The sequence below is a fragment of the Triticum aestivum genome, chromosome 6B (assembly GCF_018294505.1).
Source record: "Triticum aestivum cultivar Chinese Spring chromosome 6B, IWGSC CS RefSeq v2.1, whole genome shotgun sequence".
In the NCBI taxonomy this organism is placed as follows: Eukaryota; Viridiplantae; Streptophyta; class Magnoliopsida; order Poales; family Poaceae; genus Triticum; species Triticum aestivum.
The window spans coordinates 600,221,627-600,245,561 of NC_057810.1; positions in this window are offsets into that span (position 1 = coordinate 600,221,627).

The following is a 23,935-nucleotide window of genomic DNA, read 5'->3' on the forward strand; positions in this document are numbered from 1 at the left end:
TTCTTGTAGTGTTTATGGATTGCATTAATAATTGTTATAGTGAGTGAGGAAAAGGAGAAAGGTTTGTAGTGCTTACGTTTTTCCTTGAAGTGGCACCTTCATTTTGACCTTTTCGAAATGGTCAATATTACTTGCAAGACAGTTGGAGCAATGGGCTTATTTGCTTCCATATCCTCTTTACTCTGCTTGTTACTGTGTTGAAGTAGTCCATTGTGCCTGTATATTCATCTGGTAAAGAGTCAAGGAGTTCAAAGCGCTCTTTTTCCATGTTAATTGTAACAACGAAGTAGTGGACCATAGTTCTTTGTTTTTTGTTGAACATGCCCGCCTATGCAAACTGGTAGAAAGAACTACAAAAATGCAAAATAAATAAATAAGGGATCCTTTTTGGATTTAGTCATGATTTGTTGATCGTTAGACAGAATTGTAGTGCCGAGATTGTATCTCTTATTTGTAACATGAGATGTGCTTACCATGTTGAATCTTGTAGTTGCTCTCCTTCTTCCAGATCAAGGAATCTTTTAAGCCTTTTAGGAATTGTCTTGTCTCTGACGTGTGCTTTATCTTTATTTTTCAAGTCCAATGGATCTTCATGGTTGGCCATGCGTAATGATGCATGCTTGTTTTGTCACATGTGCGTATAAGAAATTTGTAAATTCAATTGTACAGAAAGGTTGATTGATCGATAGAGTGATATTCATTGTTGAAACTTGAGCTCTACTTATGGTGTTGTATGTTGATAGAATCTTTCTCTTTGTGCCCCTGAGTTGCTTTTTCAACATCTGTAGCATGACTGCCATAGTTTCTCTATGCACTGGCTTTCCAATGTCGAAGCTTTGTGCCATGTGGCTGACCGTTACTGTTGTCGTCTCTGTATTTATTTAAATCTCGTGCCTGCAACACACACACACACACACACACACACATATATATATATATATATAATGTTTAAGGTAGGAAATCATTGGAAGAAAATAATTCTTTGGTGTTAACATGAACTTACCCTTTGTCCTTATTCACTGTCATGACATTGTTGTACAGGCGTTCAATCCCTTCGTCTTTTGTGCCTTCTTCGATGGCCAGGTTTTGTATGATCAACGATTCACATTCTGTTTGAGTGCTGTCCTGGGTTACCGTCATGTTTGTGGCGGCAACATCTTTTACAGCACAATGTTTCTTGTCTGATGGTGCGGCCTTTTCTTGTTGATGTCTGACTCTCTCTCTAGAATGTTTGCTGCATGGTTGTCCAATGCATTGTGGCCCTTTGCTTCTTTACTTGTGTCTACGTGCGTGTCTTGTTGAGGTTTCTACGTTACCGTGCAAAAGCGTGGTTAATAAATAAATAAATACACTCGTTATTTTCATTGTAGTTTAGTTTCTGTTCCCTAAGAAAAATACTCAAATGTTTAGTGTGTCTTTTGAACTTTTTTATTGTAGCTTCACCTTTTCAGTCATTTCCGCCGATGCTGCCTCTTCGACCTTTTCTTCGTTGAGTGGAGCTTTTTGGACCTCCGCTGGATCTTTTTTGTTTTGTTCATCTGTGGTGTCGTCGTTTTTGTCTTGTGGCTATTGAGACATAAAGGTAGGTAAATGAGATTGCATTTGTGTCTTTGTTCTCTCAAATTTCTAATTTCCTTAAAAGCAGGTTATCTCACTTCACCTTTTCGATCTTTTGCATCGACGTTGCCATCTCTGTTATTTCTTGCCCGGACAGCGAAGGTTTTCTGGCTTGGTCTACGGCGGTTAGGCTGTCCATTGTTGGAAGAACATCTTCTGCTTGTTCCATTCCCTTGTGTTGTTGTGTTTGTTTGTCTTGAATATTGGTGCTCTCCTCTGTTTCTTGCATCTGTTGGACCGCAAAAAGTAATAAAAATGTGTTTGTGTTTCTTTCTGGTGGATGCATTTTTTATATGCTATAGAAAGAGGTTTTGTAGCTTAACCTCTACGTTCAATCTCTCTGGTGCCGTGCTTGTCACTTCTTCTCTGTCTTCTGTAGTTTTTGTACATTGTCGAGTGGTAGCATCACTTTCTATCGCTTCTTGAGGCACATCTTCTGCTTCATTTGTTTGTTTTTTCTATTCAATCAAAAAATGTAAATAAAGTTTGGACTTCATCTGTGCATGCATAACTTTTTTGTTTTAACGTTGTAGGAGCAGGTGCGTGTAGCTTTACCTCGTTGGTGTTTGATGCTGGTGTACTGGGTACCATTTTAGTCAGCATTTGCCCTTGTTTTTTGGTTTGTTCTATTTGTACTCCTTACTGTTCTTTGGCATGACTGTTCTTGTTTGTTTCCTGCATTTCATGAAAAAGGAAAAGCATGATTCATTGCTTGTAATTCTTGTATTACTGTGACAGGTTGTACTGGGCAGTAGATTTCTTACAAATTTTGGAAAAATGGTTCTTGTTGAATTTTACCTTTGTGCTGGTGGTTGGGATATCCGTTTGTGCGTCCACTTTTTCTTTGCTTTGTATGCCAGCCTTGGGTGTGTCACTAGGTGGAGTGTCTGAGGCTTTCTCCCCTGTATCGGTCATCTGAAATGCTCTTGTGCTGAAAAGCTCTTCTATATGAACTTTCTGTTTTGCATGGGCATCCTCTTCTCTTTGCTCTGCTTGTAATACCTGATAGATGAAATAATATGAGTTGACGGTATTTGGGCAAAGTGGGTTTGGAAGTTTTACCTCTTCTTTGTTGTTTTCTTCTTGTTTTTCTGCCGTGCTATTAATGGTCAATGCTAGACCAGCCCGTGCCTCATTTGTAGGAGCGTTGATATGATACTTGTTCGGCTGAGTGTATATTTTGTTGTAGATTTTCTCAGCTAACTCAAGACCGTTTCTAGTTTAGAGAGAAGAGACTGATTTTTTATACTCACGTCTTTGCTGCCTCTGATCCTGTTCGTCTCTTGTACTACTCCTGTTGACGCTTTTGAGGGAGCATTATCTGTTGTTGGGTTGCTTGTTCTATTGCTTCCATCCTCTTGCTCGGTGTTCTTGACAACATGCTGTTGTTGGCCTTTATGTTTTGGTGGCATTCTGTTGCCGTGTCCCTGACAGAATTGAAGACAAATTTTTGAAGTTCAAGTTTGAAAGCATCGCTTTCGAGTCACTTTTTTCATTTACTTGTTTCTCATCTTGATTCTCTGCTTCTGCAGCTACTTTTCTACCTTGTTCTTGCTGTCCTTCGGCACTTGCTGTGTTGGTTGATACGTGCTCCTTGTTTTGCTCTTTTTGCACCTTGTTATGTTCTTTTGTCTCCCTCTGGCTAATTCTCGAGTTCTGTGTTCTTGATTTTGTTATTCTTTTCTTCCCTTCATGTTTGTTTTGTCGGTCTTGTTCTTCCTTCTTTCTTTTTCTCCTCCCTCCTGGTTCTGCTGCGGCTACGACTTCTTTTGTGTGGTTGCCATGTATAAGTGCAGCTGTGTCTCCTGCGCCTGCTCGATCCTACAAGTTCAGCGTCGTCTTCTTGAAAGGTCACTCTACAAACAATGTCCTCAAAGTCTGTAAGTTGTTCGAGAGAATCAATCAGGGCCGTTGTTTGTTGCACCACTATGTTCTTCATTCTTTCATCTAATTCCTTCTCTTGTTCGCTGCATTGGTGTCTAGCCCTGGTCGTTATTCCGGGTATCTGTCTTGTTTCGTCGAGTACTTGTTTCAACATTTCTTCTATCCTTCTGATTATTTCATATTATCCTGTGATGGTGCTTGTGACTGGTTCCTTGATTCCACTTGTGCTGACATGTGCTTCGTCCTGGCGCTTGGTTGGAGGTGGTAGTATCTTGGTCGTTTGCTGGTGCTCCTGTTGTTGTGCTGGTATCATCTGTATCGAATATGAAGGTGTTGTTGTGTTGGCATAGAAGATCCTCTCTACTGTTCCTTTCCATGTCTGCATTGTTTCGGCAGGATGGAATTGGTTAGACTGGAAACCCTTTTTATAAGGGATAATGCATATATATTCAATAGGGCTATACCTTTATCTTGCCAAATTCATAGTCATCTGGTCGTGCTTTTCCGTCCTTTTTCATGTCTGCTCTAGCTATTTTCTTTACGTCACTCTCTTTTAGGTGGATTGCTCGCAGTAATGATGTCTTGTCCATTGTCTTGGCAATCTTGTGCATTTGTTTTGTGTCAGTCGGCAGCAGCAGGCAGTCGAGGTACATTATTACTGGTCCCTGTGCCAAACAATTGAGATGCTTTTTGTTCTTTTCTTCCTAAGGCAACAACCTGTGCTTCTGCCATATCTTGGCTCCTTCCTTAATACTTTCGATGATTACCTGGCAGAAATCCGTCTTTGCCATTTCTGGTAGTCGAAGTCCTTGACCATAATGGCTTGTTTGCTGAAGCTAGGGGAGGTTGTTCCACAGACAATGTTGTGGAAAAAATAAGGAAAAATATTTTAACTGATTTCCTGTTTGATTGTTCGTCATCTTCTTTCACCAATTTTTCTAGTTCTTTAAACAGATCGTCGTGATGGAAATCCATTTTCTTGAGCCCAAGTTCTGTGACTAGTTCGCTCATTGTATTGGTGGAAATCTGTGGCCTTGGTGATGTCTTTTGCGTACCGTTTGGGTATCCAAACACCTTGTGGATGCCTTCATTTGTTATTATGATTTCTTTCTGCTGATCAGCTTCACCGAACGTTATTTTCATGGTTTTTGTGTCCAGTTTGTCATAGATGTGTGCTGCAAGCGGTTTGCAGATGGAGCGCTTTATTTGGCATTCATCTATGCTTCCACACCTAGCGCTCCTAACATCTCGTCGGTGACGTTCTTCAAGTAATTTCCATGCTCTATTGACATTATCAAATGCTGCTCCTGCCTTGATTTCGCATTTGTCCTTATTTGTTGTTGCCTCCTGTTCATCATCCGTTGGTGCTGCCAATTCTTTTCCAATTGTCTTTCTCATCTTTGTGCGCTTCTGTCTTGGTTTTACCTGTTGAGAAAAAGAGGGTTTTGTTATAGAGGATGGTTTAGTTTTCACGGGCGAAAAGCGGTAGCAAAAATCTGTAGAGAAAATGTGTTTTACATCATGGTTGCTGTCCTCTGCAGCACCACTGTTGTCCGCTGCGGCGCCATCGCCCTCTGTACGAATGACATCATCATCATGTTTTGTGCCATCGTCGTCATTGGCAGCATCACGCTTTGACTCTTTGTTGGAATCATCCTCGTATTCTTCCAACTGCTGTCTTTTGTTTTTCTTCTTGCCTTTATTTAGATCATTGTCGACGCGTGGAACTGCTGGCGGGAGTATCATTATAGGACTTGGCTGCTGCTGCTGCAAGGTAGCACCGTCGCTGATGATTGAGTTTTGTCCTTTCTCTTTTGTCTTTTTGCTCTAGGACGAATGACAGTCTTGGTTTCTGATTGCTTCTCTTTTCTGCTGCTAGTCACTTGCTTTTTGTTGCCCTCCCTGCTGGAAGCTAGTGCTGGCACTTTCTCGGGTGCTTCGCTGTCCATATTCTGCTTTGTTCTTTTTTCTGACGGGTCAGGAGAGATGACTGGTTTTTCTGGATATGAACTATTAAGTTCAGACAAACTCGTTTCAATATCTCCTCCTCCGTCACCTGCATGATCATTATGCAACAAAAGGATTACGAAGTAACACCGAAATAAATGGGATATAGTTTTAAAACTATGTCTTCCACGACTGCAGAAAAAGAATCTGAAGCTTAATCTACATAGATTCATAAAATAGCCCTTTTCTTTCATTTCCTAACCTAAAAAGGCGATCAATCCATTGTTTTCTTGTTATATCAAGTCTTCCCACTAACTCTTGGTTTGGCCAATCAGTGATAGAATTAGGGTTAGGTGTGAGCAGTATGTCTGCTGTCAAGTGCATATCAGTGAGGGGAAGTCTTTTTATAGGAAAAAATACACTACAAATGATATTCTGTAAATTGGAGCAATAACTGTAAGATTTAGAGTGTAAGATAAAATGCTCTCGGATGAATAATAATACACCTAGTGTGTGAAAAAATTCATCTAAGTGTAATTTCCCAGGATTGTGTGGACGTAATTGGTTAACTTACTGCTGCTGCTATATACTTTTTGTTATATGTATTGTGTGAGCCTTTTATAGTACCTTGCTGTAGAGCAGGCTGTTCCGCAGGTACTCTGTTTTCCTTATTACTAGTCCTTGCTGCATAAAAATGCCCAGGCGTTAGCAGCAGTAGAAGCATAATTGAATTTCACAGCAAAAAGAGGAGATGCATCCCGTGGACAAAAAAACGACATTCTCGGAGAGGCACAGGTTGTTTCACGCTATAAGCACACAACTAGATCTATTATTGGAGCACGGATGTTAATACGTGAGAGGCACGTAATTTGAAACAGGTACAATCAACGGATATATAGAATCTCCTGTAAATACCAGGTTTTGAATTTAAGGATGCTCTCATGGTTTGAATCTAGAGCAGTGTCCTAGATAGTTCTGGCATGCACAGTACGTTTTAGGAAAATTTGTTGCGAGCAGATTTCTATGACGGGTAAGGGTAGCATCCTATTGCATGCATGCCTACCTTATTTCAATTTTGCTAGAAAAGTCTAGACAGACTTTTTGGAAACATGGTTTTGTGTGGCGGTTAGGGTTCATGTCCGTCAAAAAGGGGGGAAATCGCTTTGATCAACCTGTGGTAATGGAATGTAATGGATTAATATATTTTTTACCTTCGATTGCTTGTGAGGGATTCGTCGCATCCATCGGCTTATTTTTGTCCTTGCTCTCTGTTGGTACCTCCGCTGCGAGCACGGGTCATCGCCATTAGTCGCCGCCTCCGTCGGGAGAGGTTTTTGATGCTTTCGCGGGCACCGACTGTCGTGGATTTGTCACGGCAGATGTCCTTAGTGTGAGGACTTAGTCGCGAGGCCAACGCATCTATGTGGTAGCCTGAGAGGGTTTGGGCGGAATAGAGAGACGCTAGGGGATCATCACACAAGACGAGGATTTAGACAGCTTCGGGCCCCGGGAAACATCATCCGGAATAGCCCTACATGCTGTTTGAGGCTAGGTCTCATTATGCTCATCGAGAGTCGCTGCATAAGCCGGCTCCACCTTTGTGTCTAGCCCTAGATATTGTTTCTTGTTACTTGTCCCTCTTTGGGGTGCCTTGCCCCTCCTTATATAAGTTAGAGGGGCGGGTTACATGTGGAGTCTAAATAGGATTAGGACTAGCCTATCTTCTACTACAAGCCGGATAAAAGTCCGGGCCTTGATTCCTTGTAAGGAAGATATTCCTCACGCCTTTCCTCTTAAGCCAGCCTACCATAACATAAGCCGGCCTTCTGGGCCTTGAGCCTCCTGAGCCCCGGGTCTTGTCGCTCCTCTGATCCGCTTGCCAGGTCAGCCATAAGTCGCCAGGATTGGGCGGGTCACTTAGTGTGTTGTCCAGCCAGGGCGGGTCATTAGTGAGTCGCCAAGTCCGACCAAGTTATACTTCCTGCCGGGTTACACCGCGGGGTATATCCCCGACATTAGCCCCCAAGTTTAGCTTGGATTTATCCATGGTAAACTTATGCTGCAAAATAAACACAAGAACAAATTTGACAGGTTGTGCTCCGGGTTAAGAATTCTTGTAAACCGGCACCTGAACATCCTTAAGTCCTTGTCATTTCCTTCTTCAAGAAAATCCGGGTCAATTGACCATCTTCACAGTCCATTTTCTTGTAGAAGAAATATTGTAAACAAATAATCCATTTGAGTCGGCTTCCAAAGCGCCGGCTTAAAAAATATAGGTCTTGAAATACTCATCTGATTTTCAACCGGCTTAAAGATGTAGATCTTGCCGAGTTATAATTTCCAAAATCTCCGGGTTATAAAATACTAATGATGTCGAGTCATAATTGTTGTTGACACCGGGTCATGTAATTGATCTTCCTGATTTACTCAAAGCTGAGAATTTGAAGATGTTCCTTCCTTATATGCATAATACCTGTAGACCCCAAGTCTTAAGAGGAGAACATAGTGATAACTTAAGACTTGCTTCAATATAAGTGTTGCAACCTTGAAGAAATCCGGGTTATTCATCTCAATCACTAGTCATAAACTGAATATTCCAGATATGTAGCCCCCAAGTGTCGGGTTGTCATGCTTGTAGAAACCTGGGACTTGTAATTGCCTTGTGCTCTTAAAAACTTCAACCAGTGTAGCCCCCAAGGGCCGGGTCATTATGCAATAATGAGCAGGGACTTTGTAAATAATTCATTAATAATAACATCATATGATGTAATCTCCACCATGGGGCTTGAACCCACGTCCATAAGGTTAAGAGCTTTGTACTTTACCAACTGAGTAGTGTATCTCTTAATGTAATGGACTGAGGCTTGTGTACCTTGAATTTTTGACAGGAACAATTGGTAGCCCCCAAGGGCCGGCTCATTTAGAATGTGATGAGTCGGGTCTTCAATATGTTGAGAAAAAAATGACTTTTGCATTAGCCCCCAAGTGCCATGGTGCATGTTGGTAGTGACATGGGACTTGTATTTTCAATGTAATCTTAATTTGAATAATGTAGCCCCCAAGTGCCGGGTCGTAAGCCTGCAATGACTCGGGGCTATTTACTCCATTGTAAAACAAATCATATCCATTGATAAAAATAATAGCCGTTGCACTAAAGCGACTTTGAAAACCTCAATCATAACACTGGTTATTGATAATCACAATAGAAATCCAGCCATGTTGGCTATTCAAGATTTGAATAATATAATCCGTTATGAAAACCTCAATCATTCAATATCATTATGAAAATCCAGCCAGTTTTGGCTATTAAAGATTTGAATACCTCATCGGTTGACAAGTAAATCCGGAGTTTAAATACCTGGCGGCTCTTGGCCGATGACGACTTAATGCGGTGGCCTATAGCCCTTGAGAAAATCAATAATTGATAACCCTTTTGAGACACCAATTTCAGTGATGAGCTTGGACTGAAGCATTTATATAAGTCACAGTTCTGCAAATCCTGCACTTAGTTTAAACAACATATGCCCTGGTGACTTAACGTCAAGAGCCAGGGCGGGTAACCACCCAAATGTTGTCTTATCCTGCACACAAGTAGATCACAAGAACCCTTGGCGGTTTTCCGCAGGGCGAGTCATATAAAAAACGCGAAAAGAATCATAAATAGACAAGCCGATTATCAATCATGATGTTAAGACACAATTGATGTTATCATACTTATGATCCCTTGGACGATACCACCGGTTTACGTGACCCGGAGGATGAAGTTGATAACTCAACCCTGTAAAAGCCGACACATATGATATTTGTGACAACTCAAATACTTGTGATTGTATAAAAACAGATAAAAAATTTGAGGCTTTTGATTCGAATATGATCAGTAAACCGTTCCAAAGGGGTTAAGCTAAGATTCGAATACGATCATATAGCCCCCAGTGGCATTGGCATTGCCGATCAAAGTGGGTATCGACAGCTATGTTCTCTTTGATTCGAATACGACCTATGTTTGAACAGGAAGCCCCCAAATGACCTTTTAAAAGTTGTTTAACAACGCTGATTCAAATACGATCCACGTCGATTCCCAAAGGGGTTGAGCTATGATTCAGATACGATCAAGAAGCCCCCAAGTAGGTTCAGCAGTTTGCTAATCAAAAGGGTATCGACAGCTATGTTCTCTTTGGTTCGAATACAACCTATGTTTGAACAGGAAGCCCCCAAGTGACCATATAAGATAAGCCATAAGGCAGGATACCCATGTTTTGAACCGTGCATCATGACAGCAAGTTCTCTTTGGTAACCATTAATTTATCTGAGATCTCGAATTTGCGAGAGATTAATTCTTTTTGAACCGGAAATTCTTAAACCGGATATTGAGATCCTCAAAGCTTTGTAAGGGACAAATTTACCTTGAGCTGGATGTTGAACCGGTTTTGAGAGCTTCAAAGCTTTGCGGGAGAGAGATGTCTCTTGAGCTATATTTTAAACCGGAATCTTCATTTTGAGCCGAAATTTTTTCTGACGATCTTTAAATATTTTCCAATAAAGCAGTAGCCTCCAGGGCCGGGTTATCTTCCCTTCAATGACCCGGAGCTCTTGAATTCATTAAAACCGGAAATTTTGCCGAGCCATACCATTGTAGCCCCCGAGTCTGAAGATGACTCAAAGAGTTGGCTTGAGATTCTCCATATTTGACCATAGCAGAAGGTGTATATCATTGGCGTTGATAACACGCTGTGAATCCACAGAAGGTTGAGGTGACTGCGGCGGGTTATAAATGATCCCGTATGAACTGTGTCAGCAACTCGGCCAATGGTTCCTTCCAACTGGCTGTTTGAAGTTAACCAAACCGTAGTGGCGGCGACTTGTGCACCTGCCCATTGAGCCATCCAGTACAGACGGCGGCTGATAATACATGATAATTTGCCTCCAATTTGTTGGAAGAAAACCGGGCTTCCCAAGTAGTGACTTGCTCATACTCAATAAACAACTCATGCAGACAGTGCGGCCCGATATGTTGATGTAGACCAGGCCACGAGAGACGAACGGTAAAGACAACCGCAACATCTGAGGCGGCACAGACAGATAAACTAGCCGTGGCGTTGTAAGCCGGTGCGGACGGGCAAGTTGTCCTCCTTGTTGTAAGTCGGCGTGCTCGCGAAAGATGGCCACTGCGTTGTAAGCCGGCGTGGTCACGAAAGACGGCCACGATGTTGTAAGCCGACACGGTCGTGAGAGACGGCCATGGCGTCATAAGCCTGTTCGGGCATCCGTTGAGCAATGACGACCACCTGTGCCAAAAGATGTTGGCGTGCCTCCATCTCTGCAGTATAATATCACTTTTTTTTAATAAATAATTGCCCTGCGTAAACAATATTGCAGACCAAGGCAAAGATAAACTTGTTCTTTGACAAAAACAACATGTGCTAATAAAATAAACTTAGACGAATATCACCTATTTTGTTCGGATAATGAATGATCCATTCAACGTGACAGGGGCGGCTGAACGAAGCGGGGGCGGCTCACATATGTCCATTGGACAGCTTGTGTGAGCAGACATGGCTTTGATTTGTTGATATATATGTCGGAGTCAACCTGCGACATTTAGAAGACGAAGAGGACGCGTGAGTCGGCCGTGACATTGTAAGTCGTGCGGACAAACGACTCGGTCATGTGCGCGGACGGTTGAATCGGCGCAGGCATGGTCAGATGAACCGACTGCAGCTGTGGTCCTGGTGAGTTGATGTAACCCGGACCATGGGGGTAGCGGCTCATACACATGTCCTTCGAGTAGCAAGGCACAGACGAACGCCGGTGCAAAAATCGCTAACGCATGTTGCACCCCCGTGGTATAACACCAGCTTTGTAATAAATAACTTTGTCCCGCAGATGACAACACTGTATGGCAGAGGTGTTGTTTCACAAAAAAATTAACAAGTACTGATAAAAAATAAATTGAAAGGATATCACCTGGTATTTTTGTTAACCAAAAAAGATAGCAGATGCTCAGTTGATCTGATGATGTGCGTTCCCTTCAGTCCTTATTAGTCTGGAACAGCACTAATAGTGCTCAAGTTGTTTCATGCATGTTGAGTTTTTCTTTTGGCCATCTTGTCCATACTAGAAAACTTGCATTGATGCTTCTTGTGTAACACTAGTTTCACCAGTAATTGTTTGACTGATTGAATCTTCATGTGGAGGTGCAAGAGCAGCATGGCCTGAGCCCTAGTCTATCTAGGAGAATTAAGTAGTACTACTAGTAGCTCACGGCTGGCTATGGGTCTAGAGCCTTTTCCTGATGTAGCGCACAAAGTAGGATTTTCCTTTCCTGTCGATCGCTGGCTCCAGATCACACGCGTGTTGGTGGGGCCCAATCGTTGGAAACCTTATCTTCTTAGCCCCAACGAGAGCCACTCCTTCCAGCGCTATTTCTGGGGCAGACTGTCTTCGTCTCTATTTCCATTGATTCCTCTCGCCCCGCAGCTCTCACCTCCTACTGGTGTCTCTGTCGTGGCCCATGGAATCAGCAGTTTGAGATCATAGCGATACACAGTAGGAGCCGAGCGCGACGCCAGCGAGGGAGGCCATACAGCGGGTTGAGCCATGTGGTTTGACTCGGGCCGCGGACGTGACTCAGCGGGACAACGGCGGCTTGGTCATGGCCAGAACAGGCCAGGTGCAACGACGGGCAACTCACAACACGGGGCGGCTTGACGGAGCATCTCCGACAGCGGCGAGCTGGTGAAGGCAGAGCCACGGCGGAGCTCAGCCGCTCAATGCGAGGGTTTCGCGAGGCGACTTAAAAACCACGGGTTTGGCTGAGGTAGTACAAGGCTAACTCGAGGATGAAGGCAGCGTCTTGAAGCCAAGGCGATTTGGCGGTTCGTGGTCCGGAGAAGGCTCGGACCAGGCGAGTTGTGGCGTTGAAGATGAAATCCCCCTCTGGGTCGTGGTCATCCCTCTTTTTTATATATCTTCACATGGGCATACGGGTCTCTGTAGCAGTCATCAATCCATCGGATTGACCGATCGCCGTAGACGCGTTCGGCGGTGCATACGACAAAACCCTAGCTTCTCTTAAACTGATCTTTCTAAATTTCGTTTCGACGATTCATTGATGATGGTATCTTTGGCGCTGGCTCTTTTCCATCCAGCACGTCGCGAACTCTTCAATCCCTGAAGAAATCCCTCAAAGAACTCAATACTACCGTGCGCAGGCCCCACGGTGGGCACCAATTGTCGTGGATTTGTCACGGCAGATGTCCTTAGTGTGAGTACTTAGTCGCGAGGCCAACGCATCTATGTGGTAGCTTGAAAGGGGTTGGGCGGAATCGAGAGACGCTAGGCGGATCATCACACAAGACGAGGATTTACACAACTTCGGGCCCCGGGAAACATCATCCGGAATAGCCCTACATGTTGTTTGAGGCTAGGTCTCATTATGCTCATCGAGAGTCGCCGCATAAGCCGGCTCCCCCTTTGTGTCTAGCCCTAGATATTGTTTCTTGTTACTTGTCCCTTTTTGGGGTGCCCTGCCCCTTCTTATATAAGTTAGAGGGGCGGGTTACATGTGGAGTCTAAATAGGATTAGGACTAGCCTATCTTCTAGTACAAGCCGGATACAAGTCTGGGTCTTGATTCCTTGTAAGGAAGATATTCCTCACGCCTTTCCTCTTAAGCCGGCCTACCATAACGTAAGCCGACCTTCTGGGCCTTGAGCCTCCTGGGCCCCCGGGTCTTGTTGCTCCTCTGATCCGCTTGCCAGGTCACCCATAAGTCGCCAGGATCGGGTGGGTCACTTAGTGTGTCGTCCAGCCAGCGCGGGTCATTAGTGAGTCGCCAAGTCCGGTCGGGTTATACTTTCGGCCGGGTTACACCGCGGGGTATATCCCCGACACCGACCAACTACTTGTATCTCGAAGTGGATGATGGCTGGTGGGTGAGGCGAACGCGATTTGGATTTTTGGTTAGTCTGCTGGATTGGACAATGGTGGCAGAAGGAGAGACGAGGGTCTTCAAGAGAGGGGAACTGGTGAAGTGTTCGAGATTTTCGGTGCGAAAGCAAAAGCATGAAAGTAGTGGAGGGAGAGAGGGAAATGGTCGAACCGTCTCGAATCTTCGACCGTCTGTCTGGACATCAAGATTGGTGTAACTTTCTATGGGCTTTGATGTGCTTGTTTTTTTCCTTGCACTACAAAAAAATACACTTCCGTCATGATACGTGTTTGTCACAGTAGGTCGCATTTTTTGTTATGCATGTACATCGATGATGATTTTATGACAGAATCAAGATAGTCATACATGTGCTGTCGTAGAAGTGTTCCATGACATTACCAAAATTATCATCACGGAAGTGTCCACTTCCATGATGATAAATCACGCGTCACAGAAGTGCTTTCGTCAAGGGTGACCGACATGTGGCATGCACCGTAACAGAACGCCGTTAAGCTATCGTGTCCGGTTTTGGATCTGATAACCCGTTAACAACCCCGACCAATCGGGATTTTCCACATGTAAAATCATCATTGGCTGGAGGAAACACGTGTCGGCTCACCGTTGTGACAGATGTCATCCACTCATTGGACCGAAGGCACCTATGATACGTTGACACGTCGCACGGCCCAACAGAGGTCCATTCCTGTGAAAAGGCCAACCCGTTTGACTTGGTCAAAAGGTAGCGGGCCGGCCCATGGGAAGCCTGTTAACGGCATGTTCGCATATAGCCCATTTACAGCCCGCTAACCCAGTGCCCGTTATGACCTCTCCGAATTAGGCCCAGTAGCATCGTCTGGGCCGTCCAATATGATTCTAGCCCGTTTTAACTTCCGGCCCATGTGTGGCCCATGACTTCTTTCAGCCAATATGAGGCCCTTTGTAACTCTTGGCCCATTAACGGCCCGTTGTGAAACTGGCCCGTAATGAACAGTGTATCACTTTATACCCATTAATAGCCCGTTATTCCATTGGGTCGTTTCTAGCCCAAGTTATCTTTCGGCCTTCTCAGGGCCCATTGGTTCTTGGGCTCATTTGCAACATTCAGTTACATACGGCCCGTTACTGTCATTTTCTGCTTGTGGGCCAAAGTCAGCCCGTCGTTGCAGTCGGCCCGATTGTGGACCGTTAATATGTTGGGCCGTTTTCATGTCAAAAAAAACCCGTTCGGCTGTTTTCATAGAGTTATCAAATATGGACTTTTAGCGGCCCGTTATAGTCCACGAACTGTACGGCCCATGATTGACGAAATGATGATACACCCCGTAGAAGGACCATGGATCCTATGGCCCGTGTGAGGCCCATGGATCGTATGGCCCGTAGAAGGCCAGTGGATCACACGGCCCATAGAAGGCCCATGGACCCTACGGCCCATAGAAGGCCCATGGACCCTACGGCCCATAGAAAGCCCATGAATCCTAAGGCCCGTAGAAGGCCCATGAATCCTAAGGCTCGTATGGAAGGCCAATGGATCCTACGGCCCGTATAGAAGGCCAGTGGATCCAACGGCCGGAAGAAGGCCCATGGAACATACGACCTGCAGGAGGCCCATGGTTACAACAGTCCATGTGTTGCCATGATTATTTTGGCCTAGTTACCAAAAATAGGCTATTGTGGCCACTAGAAAAACACAGAGAAAGAACTGCAGTGACTACAAGCAAACAACTAAACCAGACAATAAGGAAATAAACAAGCAAGCAATTAATGCTAGCCTATTACCGCTATTACACATATTACATCCACTGGGCATCAAAGTTCGCCACCAGTGCAAATATAGGGAACAAAGCAGCATATTACATACACTGGCCGTCAAAATTGGCCACTAGTGCAAATAAACGCGGCAGCAAACTAGAGGATAACTGAAACAACTTTAGAAGAGCTCAAGAAACGTTATCCTGGGTATCCACCATGCTGGCAATAAGCTTAGCAAGCTTATTAGCTTTGTCCTGTTTGGCGCTAAAATCCTCCAACGCTTGCTGTTTGTAATGCCCCGAGACCGATGCTCCAGTTGCCTTCCATTTATCTTAGTTGTTGCCGTGTGTTTATTTTTGTTTGTTGCATTATCATAATTGTTTTGCATATTTTATTCCTACATGTTTATGCCATGATCATGTTGAGTGCCTTGTCCTGTGTTTGCTTCTTGCACCAGCTCATTTCACTTGTTATATGCTTTGATATGCCTCTTGTCATTTATTGCATCATGATCATCATGTGGGTTGCATTCTTCATATTGGTGTATTGTTGTGTGTGCATCAGTCCTTGTTGTCTCTTCTCTCAAGCCATGCCCATGTATCATCACTTCCTTCTTCCTTCTTATTCCTTCCTTTTTGCTAGTGCCATTTCTCCCTTCTCCTTTAATGTTCATTTATTTCCTAATGATCTTACTCCATGCCTTATACCTCTCTGTCAAATATCATCCTTTTTGGAGTTGTTTTGGTTGGGTTCAAAAATGGCTCAAGTTTGAATTTAATTCAAACTTACATTATTTTTCTACCCCTAAAAATGTCCAAAGGAATTTTATCAAATAGAGTATAATTCCATGAGCATGAGGATACTCTTATATCTGCTAAATTCATCTCCTACCTCCCTGGCCTTTTCCTTTTCTTCAGCTGTGAATTTCAAATTTACAGAATTAAGAAGAAAAGGGAAAGCCCTCCCAGTGCAGCCACTTGGGCCTTTTCCCTCACCCGCAACCCAACCAAGCCTAGCCCACAGCTCCCGCCCACCTCATTAGGCCCAGCCGGCCCCAACTCCATAACCCTAGCCGGACCCTCATCTCTCCTCTCGATCCCCATCTCCCTCCTAACCGCCGCCTCTCGCACACAGCCAGCGCAGGGAGCGAGAGCTCCTCCGTCGCGAGCCCCCCGACCCCTTCCTCCTGATCCCGCGTAACCCCCTTGCCGGCCAACTCCACCCTCTCCAGCTGACCACCAGCAAGGCCCCTCACCCGCTCCCGCCTCCCTTCCTCTCCTGTGCCACAACGCTCGGCCTCCTCCCCGAGCTCCTGCTCCCTTCGTCCATGGTGCCACTGCCTCGCCCGATCCCTCTGCTCGACCAGGAGTTTGCCAACTCCGGCGCCTCTGCATCTTCCAGCCGAACGCCCGTCTCCCTCGCGCCAGGCTCCTTCCATGGCCACGCTGCGCCTCGAGCTGCTGCTTTGCTCCACCTCCCAGCATCGTCGCCTTCCTCCACCTCGAGTGGCTCCCTGCCGTGCCGGCCACTTTACCCCTCGCCGCTGTGACCCAACCCAGCGGTTCGGTCGCTGGAGTGACCCGCTGGATCCTGTTGCCTCTCGTGTCTCCTCGTCGCACGACGGCGACCATCAGGAGCTCCGCTGCGCCTCGAGCTTCCCCGTCCCGCCTCAGACCTTGCGCTGCTCCTCCCTCGGCCTCCCGCGGTTGCCTGCTGCCAGCCATCCCCATGACCAGAGCCGTGTCCCGCTTCTCCCGTTGACCGTGTCTTCCTCGTCCACATGGGTCACAACCAGTTCCACGAGCACCACATTTCTTCGCTGCCTACGTGCACCTCTGGCTGCTTCCCGCTGCACCACCGGCCTGTTGACTCCCTCATGGTCCGCCAAGACTTGTTGCCGTCGCCGTGTCCCCCCACAAGACATTTCAGGGACACGCCAAGTACATCTATGGACGCACCGGACGTCTACGAACCGTTGTACGACTACCGTTGCCGTGGATCCGACAAGATTCGTGTACCATTACTTCCACTACCGTCGCGAGAACGACTACTTCCACTACGGCCCGTGTACCACTACTTCCTTCATCGAACTCGAGCCGCTCCGAAATGCATGCTTCAAAGGTATAACTGCCGAGATGACCGCCCGTGAACGAATGCATGTTGTATGAGATGCTCATGTTTGCACCATGTCCGAATTGATCCTTGCACGTTCCTCCTCGTTTGTCATGCCGTCGACCCGTGGGAACCCGGTATCCGGGATCACCCCACCATCTTGCATGACTCGCTCACGTCACACTTTCTTTTGCACCGGTATCTCCATGAGCTACCAGAATCGAAATGGTGCCGTGGCATCATTTTCGAATTCGTTGCCGTGGCACCCTTTCTTTCCACCACGGTGACTAACGCTTCATAACATGCTCATGTCAACATTTTCATAAATATTTCATAAACTTGTATATGTCATCCGCATCATGATAACAACATTTAAAATGTTTATATTTGTTGTTTCCATTAATTTGATAAATAACATATGGGGATTTCCGGAATTGTTGTTTGTTGTTTCCGGCCTCATTTAAACTTGCCTAAATAGTTAGTTTAATTATGCTTCACCTCTTGCCTTGTTTAACAACATTTAATATTGTTGGGTACATAAACGGGAGAGAACTAAATAATTGTTGTGAAGTTTCATCAATATGCAACTCGTTGCATATTGAGCTCCACTTAAATTGTAGCGTTGTTGCACTTTACCATGCCATGCCTCATTAAACCGGACATGCATCATACTTGTTTGTGCATCATGCAATGATATTGCTTGCGTGTTTACCATGTTGTTTGTTTCCTTCCGGTGTTGCTTCTTAGTTCCGGTAATGTTGCGATTGTGAGGATTCGTTCGAATACTCATGTTCGTCTTCTTCATGGGCTCGTTCTTCTTCCTTGCGGGATTTCAGGTAAGATGACCTCTACCCTGGATCTCACTACTACCATTGCTATGCTAGTTGCTTCGTTCTATCGCTTTGTTGCGCTACCTATCACCTGTTTATCAAGCCTCCCATATTGCCATGAACCTCTAACCTTTGACACCTTTCCTATGCAAACCATTGATTGGCTATGTTACCGCTTTGCTCAGCCCTCTTATAGCGTTGCTAGTTGTAGGTGAAGTTGAAGATTGCTCCATGGTGGACAGGATTGTGTTGGGATATCACAATATCTCTTATTTAATTAATGCATCTATATACTTGGTAAAGGGTGGAAGGCTCGGCCTTATGCCTGGTGTTTTGTTCCACTCTTGCCGCCCTAGTTTCCGTCATGCCGGTGTTATGTTCCCGGATTTTGCGTTCCTAACGCGGTTGGGTGATTTATGGGACCCCCTTGATAGTTCGCTTTGAATAAAACTCCTCCAGCAAGGCCCAACCTTGGTTTTACCATTTGCCTCACCACCACCTATATTTCCCTTGGGAGCAATTAACCCAAGGGTCATCTTTATTTTAGCCCCCCCGGGCCAGTGCTTGTCTAAGTGTTGGTCCGAACCGGGCAGACTGCGGGGCCACCTTGGGGCAACTCGAGGGCTGGTTTTACTCATAGGCTGACCTATACGGTGTTGCCCTGAGAACGAGATATGTGCAGCTCCTATCGGGATTGTCGGTGCATCGGGCGGCTTTGCTGGTCTTGTTTTACCATTGTCGAAATGTCTTGTAAACCGGGATTCCAAGTCTGATCGGGTCTTCCTGGGAGAAGGTATATCCTTTGTTGATCGCGAGAGCTTGTCGTGGGCTAAGTTGGGACACCCCTGCAGGGTATAATCTTTCGAAAGCCGTGCCTGCGGTTATTGGCAGATGGGAATTTGTTAATGTCCGGTTGTAGATAACTTGACACCAGATCCGAATCAAAACACATCAACTGTGTGTGTAGTCGTGATGGTCTCTTTTCGGCGGAGTCCGGGAAGTGAACACTGTTTCTGTGTTATGTTTGACATAAGTAGGAGTTCAGGATCACTTCTTGATCATTGCTAGCTTCACGACCGTTCCGCTTGTTCTCTTCTCGCTCTTATTTGCGTATGTTATCCACCATATATGCTTAGTCGCTGCTGCAGCCTCACCACTTTACCCCTTCCTTTCCCTTTAAGCTTTGCTAGTCTTGATACCGATGGTAATGGGATTGCTGAGTCCTCGTGGCTCACAGATTACTACAACAACAGTTGCAGGTACAGGTTTTGCGATGATCATGACGCGAGAGCGATGTTTGCTTGTCTTGGAGTTCTTCTTCTGCTTCTTCTTCGATCAGGGGATAGGTTCCAGGTCGGCAGCCTGGGCTAGCAGGGTGGATGTCGTTTGAGTTTCTGTTTGTGTTTCATCCGTAGTCGGATGATGCTCTAATGTATTGTGATGTTGTATTCGTGTGGCTTTGTATGCCTCTTGTATGTATCCCCACCTATTATGTAATGTTGATGTAATGATATCCACCTTGCAAAAGCGTTTCAATATGCGGTTCTATCCTTGGTGGGACCTTCGAGTCTCTTTAGGATAGTATCGCATATTGGGCGTGACACTGTTGCACTAGAAAGTATGCATCTGAATGCTCCAGGGACTTCCGCAGTCCTTCCACTTCTTGTCGCAGCACATCTGATCGATGTCTTTTAGCTTGTAGTTGAGACTCAAGAAACCGAACTGATTCAGATAGTGAGTTTGCATAGCTTGTGCAAGCGGTAGTGGCCAGTAACTCGAACACTAAACCAAGACAGGACTTTGGGGTTGTCTCGCTATCTTCAAGATAGTCTTCCTTAGCTGTTTTATCAGCTTTGTTGGAGACCAACAAGGATGTGTCACTATCCTGAACCTTATCTGCATTACTTCCTTTACCATTGCTTAATAAGGCACTCTTCCCCAATATTCTGTCAGCATTCCAAAAGAAGAAACAAGCAGACACATAACAAGTTTAGCATGTACTAGTATATGAAACTCATTTCGGTGAACCAGTTCATTAGTAAGGTGGACAGGATTAAACTACTAAGTCTTCTATAGCCAAGTACTAGTACATAATAAAAGCATCAAACAAACATATATCTATGTCCTATGGTCACTGCATTGTCTTGCCAAATCAAAATAGAGACACGGTTCAAATCATATCAGTCATGACAAAGCAGCAGTGAAAGAATACAAAGCGTGGGAAACTACACGGCACAACAAGATTTCAAATGGGTACCACGGGTCTACATGTACAACAACACTATTGGCTCTGTTTTGATGCTATTAATGTGCATGATATGAAAGTCAACTGTATACACAATTGAAATTGAAATCAACAGAGCAATTGATAAGAGCAAACCTATTAAAGAAATATGCGTGAACATACCTGCTGTGCCATTGGAATTTCGATTGGATCCTTCAATTTAAAAATAAGTTTGTATGAGTAAATACAGTGATACACGAGCAAAGCAATCATAGTTAAAAAGGCGCACCTAAGCGGGCACTTAAGCGCGCCTAGGCTCTAGGCGTTGGCAAAACGCATTGCGCATAACTACACTTAATCTGTGCATAACTGCGCATAAGCATGCGCTTTGGTCAGTAAAGCGCAAGGTGGTGGCAAAACGCACAATTAACGCCTAGCGCTTTTTTGAACTATGATAGCAATGGAATCTTAAATTAGAACAGTTGTTCTTCAGGTTTAGGCACTTGTTCTACATGAACAGAGTACAGTAAGACGCAAGAATATAATACTTAAAAATAGAAAATGAGCTCATAGACCTTACCACATTCTTGGTTCGGGACCAGTACAGAACAAGGTGTTCCCAATCATCGTCCAGTAAATGTGTCTCAGGAGAACATAAGGGAATTTGATGAGTTTCTTTGCCGGTGAAGTACGTTTTCTTTAGGTATTTCCGATACTTCCACCAAGCATTCTTGAAGATAGCAGAGGTATTAGCACAGGTTACCCCATCCTGAGTTTCCAAATCGGTCCTTCTCTATAGAGAAAAATGGGAAAATTTGCTGTATTATAACCATCATGGAGGTAGGATATATGGGACAAAGCAAAGTAATTGCCATGAATAACATTACTTACACATAAATCCTAGACAAACAGCTGTAACTGGCATTTTCCTTCATCTTCAGTATAATATTTCCAAGATGGGAAGATACACACATACGATTTAACAACATCAAATGCGATAGATGCTAAACTATGACTAGCTGGTTGTGCTTCCTCCACAGGAATAGGCGTACTAACTGGTGGAATTGGGGTTCGCCATGATAGTACTGGCTCTTTGGGCACTGGAGCTGCCTTACTAACTGCTCTTGTTTGGGAGCTCTGTGGTGGAGATGGTGCTGTGTCAACAGGAACTGGGTTACTATCGGCTAGGGTTGGGGTTAGATTGGGTGAAGCTGGTTCTCTGTCCATCACAGTAGGGGTACAATCTGCGAGAGTTTGGGTTATGTGTGGTAGGGCTGGTTCTTATGCATGTACAACCGGGGTGCTATCTCCACCAAGAGGTAGCACTGTTTTATTTGAAGATCGTGTTTTTAGTCCGCTAGATACTGGCATCAGCCGCTCCAATTCAAATGGCTGATAAACAGGAAACATAGTTGATTGTACAGCCATTGTATGAGAGACAGATGCAATAGATAGTGTGGAAAAAAGAGGGCATGAAAGAGTTGAGATGTATATTGTTTAACTAAAACGGATAGCATGACATAATTTCACATATATGATGTCTATCTAAACTGGATAGCATAGCATAACATAATTCAAAGATATGATGAATAACTAAACAGGATCGCATGACATAATTCACCTACATGTTATCTAAGTAATCAGGATCACATCATTTAATTCACATATGTGATTTATATGCTAAATAGAGGGCATTCAATATGATGTCTGAACTAAGAATATGGTGTTGAATATTGTGTATATGATGTCTAAACTATGCAATGCAAGACACCATATGCATGATATGAGCAGTATAACCGTGCCAAGTTAGAGCATACACCTCGGTGGGGGAATAGGACTGGTCATCTGTCTCTGAATCCATCTCTGAGGAGCTATCGAGACCCAACAAGAGATCTGCTTCGACAGGTAGCACTGTCTGCTCTGAAGGCCTTGTTTTCACTGAAGATTTTTCCATCTCCCACCCAAATGGCTGATTCACAGGAAGAGTAGTTTAAGTACAAACATTGTCGACAAATGGAAATGTAATGAAGAAAAGGATGGGCAAGATATCATTCAAATATATGATGCCTGGTTAAACAGGATGGCATTGCACATTTCTCATATATTATGGCTGGCTAAAAGACATGAGACAGCATAATTCCCATATATGACATAGAAACTAAACAGGTGGCATTACAGAACATGTCTAAACTAAGCAGATGACATATATGATGTCAAAAGTAGGCACTGCAAGGCAACATATGCATGATATGACTAACATCATCATGCCAAGGTAGAGCAAACACCTTGGGGGTGAATAGGAGTGGTCAACAGCGTCTTAATCCGCCTCAGAACAGATACCTTCCTCTGAATTACAAACTGGAGAGGGGTGGGGAGGGTTTGCCATTGAACCCACCATGGAGCGATGTCTGCATGACATTGTATTGCCGCGCAAAACTCTTCTCTTTTTCTCTACATGTTCAGCATGATTGTATGCAATATCTGACATGCATACGAAAAAAATATGGTGAGATTATGTAAGGAGAGCATGCAGAAATTTAGAGTGATGGTAACAACCAGTGGATGGATCCAAAACTAATGATAGCAGGCTGATGATTGCTTTAATTTAATAAAAAGACATATGATGATTGCTTTACTATTTGTTTCCCACCCAATATGAACAACATAGGCATACCCTAGGTGAACCAGATATTAGGCATACATACTGTTCATTGATGCCTTGATATGTGCCCCACAACTAATTTAGAACTCAAGTTTGAACATGACCTGACTTGGGAGTCCAAGAGCTGAACAGGACGATAAAGCAGCAGGTAATTTTAAGCAATGCATAACATAAGCAGAAACAAAAGAGTGCGACCTCTCTTGTGGACCCGTGGACTCCTCAGGTTCATCTGCTGAGTCGATGATGGTGATGCCATTGCGGTGGGTGCCGACGAGATCTGAGGCGGATAAAGACGGTCAGGAGTTGTGATGTCTGTTTTGGTGGATGCTTCTGTCGATGGTGTAGCTCACGTGAGGTGTACAACATCGTGGCAGGAGCAGGACAAACCACACAAAGTTCCCTTTGACACCTACCTGTCACTGAAGTAATTCTGTAAGGGATCATTTGGCTTGCATGATTCTAAAAACGCAGGGATAGGAAAAACACCAGAATAGGATAGGAATGCACATGGTAAATGGAGCATTTGTAAACATAGGATTTCTGTCAACTTGGGTGTTTGGTTTACAGGAATTGAAAGAGCAGAGGAATGCAAAGAAACATGGCCAAAATAAAGTGAAATCATATGAAAGCGTGTATAGTTAGAATGTTAATCTGCCACTAATGCACTTGGTCTTGTTTTCATGCATAGGATTTTAAAAAGTAGGTCCAGGTGGATGTTTTGCTTCATTCCTTTCAACAAAATGCATGAATAATTGAATAGTAGAGTGCAATTGGAAAATTCCCTATTGCTATGTTTCTCCGTTGAACCAAAGTAGCCCTAATGAATCGACGTGAATGTATAGTAATAAGTGATGCAACAAGTGTACAACCTCTTTGCCCTAGCCGTGTATACCTCAACATCATTGGGTTCGTCGCTGAAGCAGTTGAGGCAGAGGTGGCTGTCGGAGGTGTGGTGGAAGATCTGAGGAATCTGTAGACAGC